Source organism: Mustela erminea, chromosome 21 (assembly GCF_009829155.1).
Source record: "Mustela erminea isolate mMusErm1 chromosome 21, mMusErm1.Pri, whole genome shotgun sequence".
Classification (NCBI taxonomy): Eukaryota; Metazoa; Chordata; class Mammalia; order Carnivora; family Mustelidae; genus Mustela; species Mustela erminea.
Window position 1 is genome coordinate 21,396,891 of NC_045634.1, and position 17,965 is coordinate 21,414,855.

Genomic DNA, 17,965 nt, shown 5'->3' on the forward strand with positions numbered 1-17,965 from the left:
ATGCACACACCCCCTTAGTCTCCCTCATCCTGTTAGCATGTGCTTTGGTGGTGAGCTGTCTCAAAACTTTTCTGCAATCATGAAGTCGTAACAGGGGCACCTGCGTGGCTCAGCAGGTTAAAGCCTCTGCCTTTGGCTCAGGTCATGATCCCAGGGTCTTGGGATCGAGCCCCACATTGGGCTCTCTGCTTGGCAGGGAGCCTGCTTCTTCCTCTCTCTCTCTGCCCGCTTCTCTGCCTACTTGTGATCTCTGTCTGTCACATAAATAAATAAAATCTTAAAAAAACAAAAAAGTCATAACAAGCAAACAAGTGTTAAAAATCATCTGTTTCAGAGGCTGCTTCTCCAAGTCTATACATCTCCAAGTCCATACATTCAAGTAGATAGATAGATAGATAGGTATAGATAGCTCCAAGATAAACCAACTAGGCTTTGCTTCAGGTCTTCTCTCCCCGCCTTTCACTGCTTCGGTTTCAATGCACTGACCAGGTAAAAGGGTTATTGATTAAACCAGACACCGGGTACAGACCCATGCACATTAAAAAGTACTGGGAAAAAATGTTCGTTGAATGAAAACCAGATCTGTGATCAGAAGAAACTGAAGCTTTGTCCGACAGTTTAGAAATTCTTTCCACCTTCAATTACATGAGCTCCCAGTTTCCTGATCTCATAACCCATTTCATTTTGCTCTTCCTTATGAGCGCCCTCTAGTTTGGGCGTCAAGCTAAGAACACTGGGTGGCAGGGTCTGGCATACTTCTTTTATAAAGGGCCAGTAAATATTACGGATTTTGCAGTCCATATCGTCTCTGCTGCTAGGACGGTGAATCTTCATTATTCTTGGATTCTGTAGTTACAAATTTGCCCACTGACTAAAATATATTTATAACCCCAAAGCAGTACTATAGTGCCTTTGCAGTTACTCATGGACGTGGGCAGAGCAGTGAAAACCGTGAGTCGCCTGACACCTATGTTCCCAGACGTGAAGTTGGACGAGGTGACATTCTGTCTTCTCATTTCAGCTCTCACACCAAACATAAATGTCTTTTTTGTGGTCCATTTCATGTCATTTTGTGTCTGTGTTTGGTGAGTGATTTTGGTGTTTAAAAGAGCACCCAAGCATAGTGCTCCAGGGCACAAGATGGCTGCTATGTGACTTTAAGGGGACAAATGTGTGTGTCAGGGAAGTTTTGTCCAAGAGCACACTGACCATGAGTTCAATGTTAGTGAATAAACAATATATAAAAATAAAACTTCTTTAAAAAGAAATACACATAAAATATGTTTATGTATTCATCACACATAAAAGATGAATATGTATTCATCTCTTGACAAAACTTTTGTGACCAGAGACTTCCAGATAAACCTACTTCTGTATTTCCCTCAGGAACAATGGTTCAGTACTTGCTAATTCAGTATTCCTGATGACTTTCTTGAACATAATTATGGTGAATAATAATCGATTTTATTCAAGTCAGGATTAGTAATGTGAAAGCAGGCAAAGACACAATGAGCACGGGTATGTTCTAATAAAACTTTATGGCTACGGAAACTTGAATTTCATAAAATTTAAGTCATGAAATAGTCTTTAAGAAAATATTTTTCCCCCAGGGCACCTGGGTGGCTTAGTTGGTTAAGTGGCTGCTTTCAGCTCAGGTCTTGATCCCAGGGTCCTGGGATGGAACCCTGCTGTGTTGGGCTCTTTGCTTCTCCCTCTCCCGCTGCCCCTTCCCCCCCTCATGTGTGCGTAGGCCAGTGCGCTCTCTCGCTGTCAAATAAACAAATAAAATCTTAAAAAATATATTTTTTCCCCAACCACTCTAATATATAAAAAACAGTCTTAACTTCCTGGCCTTTCAGGAGCTCGATTTGTCCCCTGGGGCACGGTTGCCATTTCTTGCTGTGTGACTTTACTTGCAGTGAATCTCACTGCTTTGGAGCCAGATCCTGGTAGATTCGAGACCCACATTCTCATTCCCCTGGAGATCTCAGTCAACCCGGCACTCCTCCTGCTCCCTCATCACTATCACTCTGATGGGACCTGAGAACCTTCCTGACCTCTAAGGCTTTGAAACAGGAGACGGCTTTGAAGTTGGAGCTCAGATGGTTGGGTCTGAAAGCCAGTTGTCTTACTTCCTAGCTGTTTCAGCTGAGGCAACTTTCTGAGCTTTATCACACAAGAAAGAGTCGTGGCCATCTCCTCAGACCGTAGTGCAGGTGACAGCACACAATGAGCAGGGCTCTGCCACTGGGATTCCTCTACCACCCTTACCACTCCCACCCCAAACCAGTTCCCCAGCTGGACCTCATCCCTTGGGGTTCTTTGAACAACACCTAAGCCTCAAAGGAAGCAAGCAGATGCCAACAAACCTCCTTCCTTTCTACCCTCCTGACCATTTTCTGAGGCCAGGGAGACTATGCAACCCACCCAATAAACTGAGCAAAAGGGTATTTCCCTGAAAACTGTAGCCCCCATTTCTGTGGCCTCACAGTATACTGTTTAAAAGCACAAGGGAGGTCCCCCCAGATTGCCCCCTGCCCCTTGTTTAGGCTAATGTCAGTCGGATAATTTTCAGGCATAAGCAAAAACCTGCTGGTGAGAAACCTCTCAAATGTCACTGCTTACAAAAGGGGGAAGAAAACAGAAAACTCTGTTTATTTTCCTGACCTAAAAGATAATAACATCGCTTTGCCCTTTCCTTTTGTTTAAGGTCAGATCAGGAGCATTCTTTGAAAGTGGCTCCAGAAAAAGGAGTTTCATATCTATATATTCTTAAGCAATTTACGTTTTCAGTAATAATGATTATTAGTATTAAAAGAAACTGTTAATTTCGTCATCTGTAAAATGGAAGTAATTATTTGGATCCAAGCCTACCATTTAAAGTGATCGGTAAACTATCTATATAGTAATGATATTATGGTTATTGATTCTAAAGCGGCCATTTCGTGGGTGACAAGCAGTGGGTGACAAAATGAAGTCAGCACTATGATTCCAAGGACCTCATGGCGCTTTACAGCCAGGATCCTAGAAAAGCAACATTCAGGACACCACCGCCTCAGACCCTAGATCTGGACGGGCCTCAGAGTCTCGCCAGTGCCTAGTCTAATAATGAGGAAGCAAGGCTCAGACCGCGCCGGTGACCTTGCGCGTCCCGGTCGGAGAAACGCGACGCAATCCCACACCTGGCTGTGCGTCTGCAGCGGCCGCTTCCCCAACTCCGCGGAGCGCGGAGGGCGCGGGAGGCGAGGCCCCGCCCCGCCCCCGAGGCCCCGCCCCCCCCGGATCGCCCGGCGGCCGTGCGGGCGGACGGGGGCGCCGGCGGGGCGGCGAGGGGCGCGGCGAGCGGGCAGTCACGTAGCCGCCCGCGGACCGGCTCGCTCTGCGCCACGTAGCGCGCGCCTCGCAAAGGTCAGCGCCGCAGGAGGTAGGCATGGAATAGAGAAGGGAAGCTCCTCCTCTCCTTACCGGAGTTGCGTCTTTCTGGACATTGACCGAAAATGCGAATTTGACACCTTTGGACGTGTTAGACATTTCGAGAAGTGTCACAGCACGGGAGATAGCGGGGGGCTCCGGGAGCACGAGTTTCTCTTGTTTTGCGCGGAAGGAAACAGATTTGGCCCAAACCGACAGGCTGGGATGCCGCCCTTCCCTTTACCTGCCGCACCCCTCCCTGCGCCTCTTCTCTTGACCCGCACCCCTCCGCCCTGGTTCTGTGCCTTGGCCTCGGATACCCCTGCGGTCCCACTATTTTTATCTGGTGGCGTAAGACTTGAAACAATGCACTGCGGACGCCGGGGTCGGGAGAGCGGACCCCACCTCTGGCCCTGAGTGAGGGTGTGGCCTGCGGTGGTTGCCTCATCTCTGGGGACGCCGAGATTGCAACCCGAGCTCGGCACAGGTGTGCCGCGGGGAAGCGTGACTGGCGATCTCGAGGAAGCGTGACTCGTTATCTCGGGAAGGGCCGCGCTGCTGTCGCGCTGCGCTCCGCGGCGCCTTGATAAGGTTTGAGCCCTCCCCGAAGCCCAGGGTTGGTTTCCATTTCACGTTGCTACTGAAGCTGATGCAGAAAACCTGCACGGTTTTTTGCAGGCGGCACTCAGGGCCTTGCCCGCTCTCCTGTGTGGGGAGGGGAGATGATGGACTCAGACCGTGATTGATTCTCTACGGCTGCCGCTTCTGTCGCCAGCAGAGATGGTTTTCAAAATTCTGGCCACAGAACATAGCCTTCAAAGGAAGGATTAAGCAGAAGCACAGGGCGTTTGGAACGGGGATGGGGCAAGGCGGGGGCTCGCCCTTGCCGTCCTCCCTCCGCCCCCAGCATCAGGTGGGCTGGCTGGCAGGTGTCAAGCCCTTGGGCTTTTCTGGGGACGGTTCAAAAATCATCAGCTTACCTGTTCAATTTAAGGAACTTTAGCGTGCCCTCCTCAAAACCTTTTCCTCTCTGACCTCAACCATTTCCCATCTCCGCCCCCAGCCCATGGACCGGACACATGGACGCATGATGCCCCTGCCACTTGTCCACTCCCACCAGCTCCGGGTTCTCTGCTCACATGTTACTTCCTCTCCCGTCCCTTGCTCCGTGCTTTCTCTAGAACTTTGTTGGGACTTTTTTTTAGGACCCCAAGACTTTTTAGTGGATTACAAAAACAGTAATAGCTAATAGCTTAGTATGTCTCTTGGTTCTCTCTTGGGCTCCCTCATGAGGCTGAAGTCACGATGCTGGCCAGGGCTGAGGTCTCGGGTTGCGGCGGGGGAGGGGGTGGTGCATAGGGTGGGAGAGGGGAGGCTGGCGGGGGGTGGGGGGGGTGGGGTGGGGGGGGTGGGGTGGGGGGGCTGCCTGGCGGGTGATCCATGTGTGAGAAGGCTTGTTCAGGCGGCTGATAAGGTAGCACTGGCTCTTGGGGAGGCCTCGGTTCTTCATGCCTTTTGCTTGAATATCCTCCTGGCCCAAGACCTGGCTTCTGGCAGGACAAGTAATCCAAGAGAGCAAGAAAGAAGCTGCAATGCTTTTTATAATCTAGCCTCTTGAGTTAAGACAGTGTTATCTCTACCGTTCTCTCTTGGTCACTCAGAACAGCCCTAATCCACCAGGAGAGAAGGCTACACAGGATTGTGAATAATAGGAAGTAGGCATCATTGGGATGGGGTGTCTCGGAGGTGGGCCCTCTGCGAGGTGGGCTACCCCATTTAGTTATCCCCTTTCTTAGTGTAAGTAACTCCAACTCTTCTGTCCACACTCAGCTCACTGACATACAGCCACATCCTTTAAGAAGCCTTCTCCGTTGGTGAATTTCCTCTTCTGCTCCCATGGGACCTGGGGCATATCTCCATTTCTTCCTGTCCTAAGCTGCCTTGAAATTGTTGACTGACTTCTCTCTTGCCTGGCCTTTGGGTTCCCTGAGGGATAAGAGAATGTCTAAGACAATTTGAAACCACAGTGTCTAAAACAATGGTGCACAGCAGAGTCTCAGTATAATTTCTATATGGAGTAAGCGAACGGATAAATAACACTTCCTTTCCCCAACTAGAAATATTTTGTCTAGCACTTAATTTGTATCACACTCCCACTTCAATCTCTGCTGATTGGTTTTAATATTTCAACATTCATAGTACATTTCCTGCCTCCCTTACACATGACAATCTCTGCTGTCTTTTGATCCTGAAATTTTATTCTAAGAAAATAATTATACATATGGTAAAGATGTAGCTTCAGTGACCCCCTCTTGCAGTTTTCTTATGATGTTTTAGCTTTGTAGAAAACCAAATTTCAAAAAATAGTAATTTGATTAAATAAGGTGTGTAATAAAAAATAGGCTTTTGTATAGCCACTGAAAAAACAATACAAAAAATAGTTCTTGATTTTTCAAGAAAAATATTTTCTTGATTTCTTGAGAAGATGTTCACTTGATATTAAATGATGTAAAACAAAGTTGTAAGCATTTTAATTTAAAAATTTTAATTGTGATAAAATACCTATCACATAAAATTAATTGATCATGCTAGCCATTTTAAAAAAATATTTTATTTATTTATTTATTTGCCATAGAGAGAAGTCACAAGTAGGCAAAGAGGAAGGCAGAGGGGGAGGGGGAAGCAGGCTCCCTGCTGAGCAGAGACCCTGATGCAGGGCTCGATCCCAGGACCCTAAGATCATGACCTGAGCCGAAGGCAGAGGCTTAACCCACTGAGCAACCCAGGCGCCCAAATAGCACCTTGATTCTAATAAAGTTTTAGGTCATAGGTCTGTCCTTTGAAGATTTAATCAAGAAGCTCTGAAATTAAGAAAATATTTAGATTGTCAGCATCCTCCCAATGGGCTGCTGAGTCAAGGAGTAACAAGTGGTTTTCCTGAGTGTCATTTTTCTCTTCTTTAAAACGCAAGATTTTTCCAATACTGGAATTCTTTATTCTGAAGAATTTATGGACATACCCTATATAACTGTTGTCCTTAGGAAAGTTTTCCCAGTGCCCTCTGCTTCCAAAGGCACTTGCTCCTAGTTCTATCAGATCCGTCACCCTGCAGTGGGCCTGGTTCCTCATCTAGGTTGGGCTGTCCTCAAAACCCAGGACTTTTCGCTCTGAGCAACACCCACAAGCACAGTGCTGAGCATCCTTGTGAAATAATTTGCCATATCCAAGAGGCACATTCCTGCTCCTCAGCTTCCCACGAGCATTTGACTCAAGAGGCTCAGCTGACCCTTTCTTCCTATTGCACCCATCTCCTGCCCGCCCTTCTGCGACACCACACTGTCTTGCTTTTCCTCCTCGGCCTCTAGCCTCTCCTTTTCAGTCTCCTTTGCAAAGTCCTCTTTATTCTCCAGCTAAGCTCTAAGGTCGGAGTCCTGCAGGGCTCAGTCCCTGCTCCTCATTTGCTGTCCTTGCACGACCTCATCTGTTGCTGTGATTTTAATTCCTGCCTATGTACCAGGTATTTCTTTTTTCTTTTTCTTTTTCTTTTTCTTTTTCTTTTTCTTTTTTTTTTTTAAGATTTTATTTATTTGACAGACAGAGATCATAAGTAGGCAGAGAGGCAGGCAGAGAGAGAGGGGGAAGCAGGCTCCCTGCTGAGCAGAGAGCCCGATGCAGGCCTTGATCCCAGGACCCTGCGATCATGACCTGAGCCGAAAGCAGAGGCTTTAACCCACTGAGCCACCCAGGTGCCCTGTACCAGGTATTGCTAACTACCCCATACATCTGTTAGAGCTCCAGACTTGTGTATCCAACTGCCTTGTGATGTGCATGTTTTCTGTTTGCCCTTCCAGATCCACTCTGTACTCCTGGTGACCCTCCTCTCTGCCCTGGCACTTTGACCTTTGTCAACTACATCAGCAGACTCTCTGACTTCCATCTGGACTTAGCCAACAGAACTTTCCAGCAGGAGATTGAAAGGTAGGAGGAGAGGGAGGTCTGTAAGTTTATTACCCCCACTCCCTCTTTGTGGTTCACCTCAGACTGGCCTTCTCTCTCTCTACTGAAGGCCACATTTGCTTCAGAAGCCCCTCCATCTGCCTCTAGCCCCCCAGTCCTGTCTCTCAACCAGTTATTGCCCCCTTTCCCTTCCTTCCTCAGGCCTAGGCAAGGTCATGGCCCCCCACTGTTCAAGCTTCAGGGCACTGTCCCATCTCTTTGCTTTCCCTAAACTCTGCCCACACCTTTATTAGAGTATTTTCATTAAGCTTTCTTCCCCTTGCCCTGGTTTTCTGCCAGGACCCTAGCTCCTACACACCTACTCTGCATCCCCCCTTGGAATTCTCACGGTCATCACAAACATGACGTGACCACAACCTAACTTTTGATTTCCCCCCCATGCCTCTCCTTCTTCCTGCTTTCTGCCTTCTTTGTGAATGGTAGCAGCAGCAGGCTGGGCGCACAAGGCAGACGCAGTGGGAGTCGACATGATTTCCCATCTCCCTCGGTCCCACTGTCCTCTCTCTCACCCATCACTGTGTCTGGAAGATCAGCTCCACACAGCCAGCTGCTCCTGACTCGAGTTCTCAGCCTATGTATTACCTTCTGGAAAAAATCTTCCTCTCCACAACCAGTTAAGGGCCCTTCATCCTTTAATCCTCTCTCCACGTGTCAATTTGTTTGCTTCTTAGGAAATAATACCACTTCCTAATATCACTTAAGAAGTGATTATCTAGTTCACTTGAGAGTTATATCCTTTTGGTAGAACAGGATGACTCTGAGCTACAAAGGACAATGACTCTAACTCTTCAGGTCATCCGGCTTGGAGGCCTGTGTTCACTGAGGCTGATTGAACACGGCACAGTTACTCTCTAAGGTTCCAGACCTACGTCCATGCTACCCTCGTCAAGATTCAGTACCCCACAAAGCCTCATGGAAAATGAACCATTGGCTCTACCTATCTCGTCTACGTTGGCAGAAATAAATTACATGACATCTTGGATTCTGTAAGAGCCCCGTTCTACTGGCTCCAAGTCCAAGGACTTATCCTTGACTATACAGTTGTTTCAGATAAACTCCACATACATAAACAACTTTCAAAAGATGTGATCTAGATGCCTGAAATGCCAGATTTGTGATTTAGTTACTTGGCCCAGTCGGTAAGCTGCAAGTTCAGAAAACAAAACAAACAAACAAAAATCTAAATGAAACAACACATTTCTGAATCATATTGCCTACCTTGTGTCAGAGTCCTCATATGCATGGAATCAGACGGAAAACAGAAATAGATCTATGTGTTATCTGAACTGAACTGAAATGTTTGCCTTTTTGCTCCTTGTGAAGCATTCGCTGAAAGAAACACCCATCATGTTTGATATATGGATTCAGAGCTGAGAAACCACCGTGGTGTGTAGGGTCCCCTGTGCATTGGTTCTATCTGCTTCAAGCTTCGGGCTTGAATGACGCCAAGGGAATCATTACTGTGGATGCTACCTTTGGGCGAGGATTCAGGGAAACAGAGAGAGATGGAGAAAGACTAAAATGATACAATAAATGGTCCATTCCATGGACATCATTGAGTGTTATGGACCAGGCATGGCTTTAGGGTCTATGTATTGACCGTGGTTTGAACCTCATTCCTCCTCAGTGACCCTCTTCCAATCATCTTCCAAAGACACTGGACATTATTTCCTTCCTGGACTGGTTAAAAGGAAAAAAAAAAAAAAAAAAAAAAAAAGAGACCAGGAGTCATGGCTGGAACTAGTGCCTATTTTTCTAGAAGGCTCTCCTTGAGGTCCCAGCAATTTCAGAGGCATTTCCTTCACTTCTGGGTTCTAAATTCTTAAGCAGTCTATTCACTGTTAGAGGAGGAGCCCTACTCCTATGGAGAGCTGGTGATTTGGACATCCCAAGCTGCTTGAGTCCTGTCCCTGGGTGTGGTTAGGCCTTAGGAAACCAGGATAGCAGGAAGACAGCTCGTGGATTATAGAGCTTTGTACAGTAGTCCCGTATCTTCCATTTTGCTTTCTGCAATTTCAGTTACATGCTGTCAGCCATGGCCCGGAAGCCAAGATCCTCCTTCTGATGTGTCGTCTGGAGTTCAGCAGTAGCCCACACTAGGTCACAGCTCCTACATCCCCCACCATACTTCCCCGGAAGTGACGTCCCACCATCACAAGAAGAAGGGCCAGTGCAGTACAATAGGAGATTTCGAGAGCGAGAGAGAGAAGCTACATTCACGTAACTTTTATTATGGTGTATCATTATAATTGTTCTGTTTTCTTATTTATTAGTTATCGTTAATTTCTCACTGTGCCTAATTTATAAATTAAGCTCTATCATAAGTGTGTATGTATAGTGTATGTAGGGTTCAGTTTCACTAAAGTTCTGGAATGTATCCCCTGAGGATAAGGGCGGGTGGGACCACCATATAGTATTTATATTATTGCTACTGGAACTGGGGGCAGCCTCCATGGTGGGGGAAGGTGTCACCTGAAGAGACCAGAGGTCACAGGTTCTTCATAGTCTCAAGACTTACATTTTTGCTGTTGGCCTACCAGAATGGGGGGAATGAAGTCCAATCCCTGCATTGTTCAGCTGAGCAAATAGTGGCTCAGGGTATGTTTTGTCTGGGGATACATATCTAATCAAGTCAATTCATGGATGCCTTACTCTGTGCCGATGGTTAATTTTATGGAGTCATCTTGGCTGGAGTGTGAGATCCACTTGTTTGATCATACATTAGCCTCTGTTTGCCGAGAAGATTTTTTGGGGACATGATTAACATTTATTTGTTTATTTACTTATTTATTTATCGAGGGAGAGATGGAGTGGGAAGGGTAAGAGATAATCTCAAGCAGGCTCCATGCCCAATTCAGAGTCCAACTTGGGGCTCGGCTCACAACCCTGAGATCATGACCTGAGTGGAAATCAAGAGTCAGACACTTAACTGACTGAGCAACCCAGGCACCCCTAGATATGATTAATATTTAAATGAGCAGACTTTGAGTAAAGCAGATGTGCTCCATCACTAATGAGTTGAAGGCCTTAAGAGAAAAGACTGGGACCCCCCTCACCCAAAGAGGAAGGAATTCTGCCTCCAGATTACAGAATCAGTTCTTGGAATCTCCAGTCGCCCAGCCGGCCAGCCTGCCCTGCAGATTTTGAACTTGTCAACTCCCTCAAATTGCATGAGCTGAAAATAAATCCCTTTCTCTAGAAACATCTGAAGCAGAACCCTGAGTGATACATATGGGATGGGTAAAGTGGGGGACACACAGGTGATCAGCCCCTGGCTTTCAGGTACCCGGACTCTGCTTCGATGGCCACTTAACCAGATAATACAGCAGAGTTGTTGGTCTCTCCACAGCCATGTAAGGCCTGACATCATTGGGGGAATAAGTGATTGTCTTCACACATTTGGCTTTTGGAGTGACCATTTTATTTTATTTTTATTTATTTATTTTTAAAAGATTTTATTTATTTATTTGACAGAGGTCACAAGTAGGCAGAGAGGCAGGCAGAGAGGGAGAGAGGAGGAAGCAGGCTCCCTGCTGAGCAGAGAGCCCGACATGGGGCTTGATCCCAGGATCCTGGGATCATGACCTGAACCGGAGGTAGAGGCTTAACCCACTGAGCCACCCAGGTGCCCCTGGGTGACCATTTTAAAGCGCCACAAGCAAAAAGCCAAATCAAATCCATCAAGATGCCTTTGAAGGTACAGTATTGCTCTTCTGAAGGAAATAGCCTCACCCGATGCGGGCAGCTGACTGCGGAAGCCATCCGTCTGCCACTGTGCCAGTGGGAGTGCCATGGGTTTGTCAAATACGCGTGCTGTGTTCCTGCCACATGCTCAGACTCTGTATCCTGGGAATTAAGCTGAGGAAAATTTCTACTTCCTTGACAGCAACTGCCAGCACGTGCTTGCTTTAGTACACACTATACATGCAAATCTGGTGTTCTCAGGAGAGCTGTGTGAATTCTCTGTTGCTTGGCTGCGGAGAGACAAAGAAAAAGAACTAAAATGTGAAATCTCAGTTTTTATCTATCATTATCAATGTTTACTACCTTCCAGAGAGGCCTTAGGTGGGAGTTACAAAATAGGATACGTTATCATCTCAAAACAAATGAGCTGATATTACATAGTACAAATTATATTAGTTATGACTTCAGTTCCTTTTATGTCTCTTCTCCATGAGTTTAGTTATATGGGAAAAGTGAAATGGCAAAGTTGGCAGAAAATATTTGAACAATTAAGATTTGGAATACAAATACAGCTTTCAATGTATTCACTAAACAGCTTGTTTCTGATCAGATCTTTTTTTTAGTATATGTGCTGCCGAAGCAAGCACTGATCAGATCTTTTTTTAAAATACTTTTTTATGAGAGAGAGAGTATGTGTGTGTGTGTGTGTGTGTGTGTGTCCCCGAGCGAGGGAGGGGAAGAGGGCAGAATCTCAAGCAGGCTCCTGGCTGAGTGCAGAGCCCTACATGGAGCTCGATCTCACAACCCTGACATCGTGACCCGGAGATGATGACCTGAGCCGAAACCAAGGTCAGATGCTTAACCGAATGAGCCACCCACGTGCCCCCTGATCAGATCTTTCTGATTATTGTCTTCTCTCCTCGCCTTCCTGCCACTGGGTCAGCCCGATGGTGACAGCCAGTGGTTCAACAGGGTTCTCAAAGGGCACAAGGAAACACTCAGAGCAAGGGATGGAGCCAACTCAAGGAGACGGAAAGAACATTTGAAGAAACTAAGAGGTGAGGAGATGCTTGCAGAAACCAAAGAGCTGGAGTTAAGGATAGAAGCTGGCTATAAACTGTGAATCCCAGATGAATAGGGATAAAGTGACCGATCAGAATGCACCCTGGCCTTCCTGCTTCACTGGATTTACTGTAATTTTACTGAATTTACTGTAAAGTACTGGACGGTCAGAAGAATGAGCAAAAGAAAACTAGATAGTCATTCCTCAGCTTTCCTGTCTTCTTTAGGGTTTCCTGCTAGCTTTTGCCACCCTCAGCCTCCACCCACCCCGATAACTACCACCTACCCCCAACTAATCCGGTTAACAGACACTCGAAGTGCGTTACTCATCATTACGTAGGGTGCTTGCTGCTGGATGGAACTGGGGGAGGCAGTGTGTGAGCCTCCTGGCTCCCTATGCCTGACTTGCCCTTTCCTTGTTCAAACGTGTTGTTCCCTAGTGTGTTCCCCAGGGCCCCAAGGGAAGGCTTGCTGTGATTCATGTGACTTTTAAGTGTGATAGAAATGCAGGACCAACTTGTTAAAGTATTTATGGGGATCTATTTTGGGGAGACAAAATTTAGCCAAGACACACATCGAAGTTCAAAAAGAAGACAGAGCAACAGTGATGAAGAAGATGTGGTCATCAGGACGGAAGGACACTGAAGCCGGGAAACATAAGACAAAGTCTTTCATGTATCTCATTCCTGAGACACTTGTGATAAGCCCCTGGAGAGTTGCTAAATGTGGTGTATATGTTGGGCTGTAAGCCCTTTAGAGTCAACCCCAAAAGGGGCCATGCAAGAAGTTACATGATTGGGGAAGGGTGGTTACAGCGGAAGTACTGATGCTCTTGGAATAGAGATTAGAGCAAAAACCACCCTTCCACTCTGCACATGGCTGCCCCTCCCACCCCACTGCCTCTGTGGAGTAGAGTGAACCACATTTTCTAACACCTTTACAATAAAAGTGTCAATGATCTGTAAAAGCTTGGGCTGTAGCTGTATAGTGATAAGCAGTAGTCCCTGCCACCTCCCCCAGAATGTTACGCTATACTAAGAAAGGGGAATATGCTATGATTTAATGGAGAGAGGAGATTGAGTGGACGGCCATGCATGGGCACTTCTAGAGTGCAGATATGTTTCACATTTTATGTCCAATGTCTACGGGTGGTGTAAAGTGCAGCGTTCTGCATAGACACTGACAGCCTGTCCAGTATGTCTCTTCTTGAAAAACATGAAGTGGCTGCAAGGACTCATGAAGGAGGTAAAATATACTTCTGTTGGGATTATAATAATTCCTACTTATGGGAAACATGTGAAAGAAAACAAAATGGTGGCCCTTCCAGGAGGCATGGGGGAAGGGGCATTAATGCAAAGGAGCCAGCTCACAGGGGGAGGAGGAGGGGTGGGTTGAATCCAAGGAAAGACTAGATGCTGCCCCCCCCACACCCCGGAATAATATGAGGGGTTCTCAGAAGAAAACACCAGAAACGTGCCCTGGGGATGCAGAGGACACATGCCTCCAGCAGGAATGGCAGGGACCTCTTGCCAGGGCAAAGGGAAGAGGAAAACAGGGCAAGAACTGAGTCCTTAGAACTCTCTCAAGCAAATGGTGTAATTATTTCCTCCATGGCAAAGTGCTTTTCGTGATAGGCCATTCTTCTGAGTTTTGTGTGATTTCTTTGTTTTTACTTCTGTTTTCGCTCTAGAGAGCTGGTTTACGTGACTACTGGTGTAGAGGAAAGGTGTGAATGTGCGGTAGAGGCGGCTCTGTAATACTCTGAAGCAGTGGTGACGGCCGGCCTTGGGATGACTGTGTGGGCTGGGTATTGCAACCAGGGCAACAAGGCCTTCAAATTACAAATAAATCCAGTTCCATCTTTGCCCCCCTTCTCCCACCAGCCTCGAGGCAGAACAAGCAGGGTCTAGTGACACCAGTGATGCTGTAGCAGCCCTCGCAGGGCAGAGTGGTTTCTCGTGCCAGACCCCAGCTGCTTTCCTGCAGACATTCCCATCATGCCTTGCTACTTCCCCTGGAAGGCCGGTGAGGTACCACTCGCTCCAGATGGGGTAAGATGACGCTCCTTTTAAACACAAGGAACCAAGCCTTCTTTCCTCTTCCTTATCCCAAATTCCTTGTCCCGGTAGAATTCCAATTCTACCCTAGCCAGTCTACTGGAAACTCGACCCATCCTAATTTCTACTCATGATTCACCATTATTCATACCCAGGCACAAACCTGACACCCCTCATTTTGGAGCCATCTCACTACAGGCTCATCTTTGGTCACATCGGTCTATTTTTAATTGTTATAGGACTTCTGTCTTGCGTGTTCATTTATTTACAAGTTTATTGTCTATTCTAGAATATGAGTGGTGAGAGCAAGGACTTGTTTGTCTGGTTGACTCCTGTATTATTATGTTAAATAGTGTCTGGCATGTAATCAGTATGCCAAGTAATTATTGTTAAAAATAGGGGAGTCAAGTATACATCAAGAACATGAAGAAGTAAAGCATTCTAATGTTAATGTATGAAAATAGTTTTTACTTTACAGACTCAGAGACATCCCCATTCTATTGAGTGCTGCAATAGGGAAGTAAAGAGTAGTCAGAGGTCGCAGGGGTTGGAGACCTGAGGAAAAAAGGGCACTAAAGGGGTCTCTGAGACTCTTTCAGGGAGTTTGTAAGGTAAAAATTAGTTTCATATTAATATTAAGGTGTTGATTTTTTCACTGTGGTGACATTTCTACTGATGATGCAAAAGCAACAGAGAGCGAAACTGCTGCCTCCTTGGCATGTGGCATGTGGCATGTGGCACCAAATTGTCACCACATACTCACAGTAAAACAGATTGCAATTTTATTTAAGAATGTCCTTGATAGGGGTACCTGGCTGGCTCCATCGGTGGAATGTGCGACTCTTTATTTTGGGGTTGTGAGTTCCAGCCCCATGTTGGGTGTAGAGATTACTTTAAAAAAAAAAAAAAAAAAGAATGTCCCTGGAAAATCAGTAAAAATTATTAATTTTGTAAATCTTGACCTCTGAGTACATGCGCATTGAATATTCTCTGTGATAAACTGGGAAATACACATCAAGCATTTCCGCTGAATAATGAAGGGTTGGTTTTCTTGAGGAAGAACACTTAGTAATTGAATTGTGAGCTGAACTAGCCTTTTATGCCCCCTGGAACACCATTATTCTTTAAAATTTTAAAGAGTGAAAGCCAAAATATGGTTGTTTAGACTTGGATATTTGAAGGATATTTTCTCAAAATGATTAAAATAAGCTTGTCCCCTCAAGTAAAACAACTGACAATATCAGTTGCCAATGATTAGAACTATGGAAAACTTGGGTCCATCTCTGTGAGCTTAACAACTTCCTTACAGACATTATTCTGACGAGACTGCTGATGATACATTAATGTGATTTGGGGGGGATATGTGTAATAAAATGTGTCAAAATTCGGAAGATCTATGTAAGTTAGTGAACCAATATTTTCCGAATGTCACAAAAGCATGCGTGGGTAAAAGACCCATTCCAAGTGCAAAACAGATCAATGGGTTTCATGGAAGAGAATTTTAAAAGTTCACTGATAAGGTTCCCGATTCCACATTAAAATTAACTTAAAAGAAGCTAGCACTTACTGAGTTTGGGTGTAGTATCAAAGAATATGCACACTTTATCTTTAGAACCTATTAAAATACTCCTCCCTCACACAGAGGCTGATTTTTCTTCATAAACTTCTACCAAAACAAGGAACTACAACAGTTAGAATGTAGAGGCAGAAGAGACATGAGAACCCAGTTGTTTTCTATTAAGCCAGACAGGAAGAGGTTTGTAAAACGTAAATGACATCGCACTTTTCAGTAAACGTTTTCTGTTTTGGAAAATAGTTATTTGTCATAATCTGTATTAACGTGTCACGCATTATGATGGTCGGTCACTCTTAAATATTTTAAAAATTTCTCAGTATTCATTTCTATTATGATAACCCCCCCCCCCCCCACACACACACAAAGCTATTTGGAATCTTCAGATTTTAAGAGTAAGTGGCTTTCCAGACGAGAATTTTTGGAGAGCCATTGGGTGGGATAAGACTTGGAAGAATTCCCCAGTGCCTCCACAGACACAGGCATTTTTCTTCTCTTAGCTGGAGGAGACCTGGTTCACAGTGTGAGGGACAAAGTGAATTCGAAAATTAAACTGAAGGCAGGAGGCTGGTATTTCCGGAGGCTCCTTTGTGCCTCAGGACGTCTTCTGTCAGGCTCTCCTCAGAACCGTCCTGTGAGGTAACAGGCTCTCCTCAGAACCGTCCTGTGAGGTAACAGGCTCTCCTCAGAACCGTCCTGTGAGGTAACAGGGATTCCGTCCCGCTCTGACAGGCGGCGGCGGCTCGGGGGGACTAACCCGCGAGCTACAGGGAACCGAAGCGGTGCCCAAACCACAGCTCAGCCGGCCCTTCCTATCAGATACATACATCTGATGCCGGCCGCGAATGTTTGGGTCCCAAACACTTTCAGCCAAAGTCGGGGCACCCCTGAGGGAAAACATGGCTTCTCCGCATCTGAATTCTCCCCGTGACACGCCTGGCCTGCGCGGGGGCCGGCGAAGACCATGGCCTCGCAGCAGAGTCCCCCCATTTCCTGCCAAGCTCCGTCAACCAGCCGGGCCTCTCCCTGAACTTCTGGGAATCGTTCTTCTTCCTCAGGGGAAGGGCTGGGCGCGTGTGTGCGTGTGAGTGTGTGTGTGTGCGCGCGCGTGTGTGGTTGTGTTCCGGCGTTCTTTCGCGAGCAGGGAACGGATTACTAACTAGGGGCCAACAGCTGGAGCTGGGCTTCCTGTGGGAACGCGAGCGGGGCCGATCTCCAGCGTCCCGTGTGAGACGTTATCGGGCGCGGCCGCGGCCGCCCGGCTCTCAGCCGGCGTCCGTCCGCGTCCGGGGCGGGTGCAGCGCGCGGCTGAGCACGTGTGCGCGCGGGCGGCCGTCTCCGCGCGGGGCTCCTTGCGGACGTGGCGGCAGGTTTGCGGCCGCCGTGGACAGGGCCGCGCGTCCTGGCGGAGAGCGCGCGGGGCTGGCGCCCGGCCGCGAGCACGAGCACGAGCACGAGCACGAGCACGAGCACCTGTGCGGCGGCGGGCGAACGCGGGAGTCCTCGGGCCGCGCTCGGCTTCCTCGCAGGGCTCCTCGCGGCCTGGGAGTTCGGTAACTCTGAGTTGCAGCTCCAGCCGCCGCTTCCTAACGGCCCGCATTCGCTTATCTTCTTTCTGAGTCACATTCCGTGCGACCGTTGTCCTCTTTCATCCCCCCCTTTGATCCCTACATTGTAGCCTCTTCTATTTAAGTTCTAGAAACGGTCCTCCTTCCGCTGTTACGATTGCTCGGCTCCCATGGTCCCTAAAACAGGGGTCGGACGGCGGGCTGCTTCTTAGGAGATGCGGAGCGTGTGCTCCCCGGTCGGGTAGGGCTTGAAGACCGGCTTCTGTCAGGATTCTCCCTCGCCCTGTAATATGGGCTGGGGACGCTGGGCTGGCGGCCATTTCTCCGGCTCTGCTCTGTTTTTATCCAATTCAATTAGACTTAAGTTGGCGGGATAATGGCAAACTTAATTCATCTACTTTCACGTCCGAGTAAGAACGTTTAAAATGGCACCGGGACGGTAAACTTCTCCCGTTTTCCACCAGCTTGGGCTCCCCCCACACTCGGTGGCTCCCCCAGTCCCCGTGAGTGGGTTTGGCGCCATCTAGTGGTGCGATGGGCGAAGGCTTTGCGGCCCAGATCTTACAATGCTCAACGAAAACCTGGTCCCCCTG

At 47.3% G+C, this 17,965-nt stretch overlaps 1 long non-coding RNA gene across 2 annotated transcripts; it reads left to right on the forward strand.

Annotated features, from left to right (window-relative positions):
• Positions 1 to 3,293: 3,293 nt before the first annotated feature.
• On the forward strand, positions 3,294 to 9,119 carry LOC116581675. 2 transcript variants are annotated; one of them, XR_004282159.1, is made up of 3 exons: positions 3,294 to 3,424; positions 7,263 to 7,389; positions 8,100 to 9,119. It is a non-coding gene; the product is annotated as an uncharacterized LOC116581675 (long non-coding RNA). The 2 variants fall into 2 exon arrangements; XR_004282160.1 differs by lacking the exon at positions 3,294 to 3,424 and adding an exon at positions 3,432 to 4,002.
• The last annotated feature ends 8,846 nt before the right edge of the window (positions 9,120 to 17,965 follow it).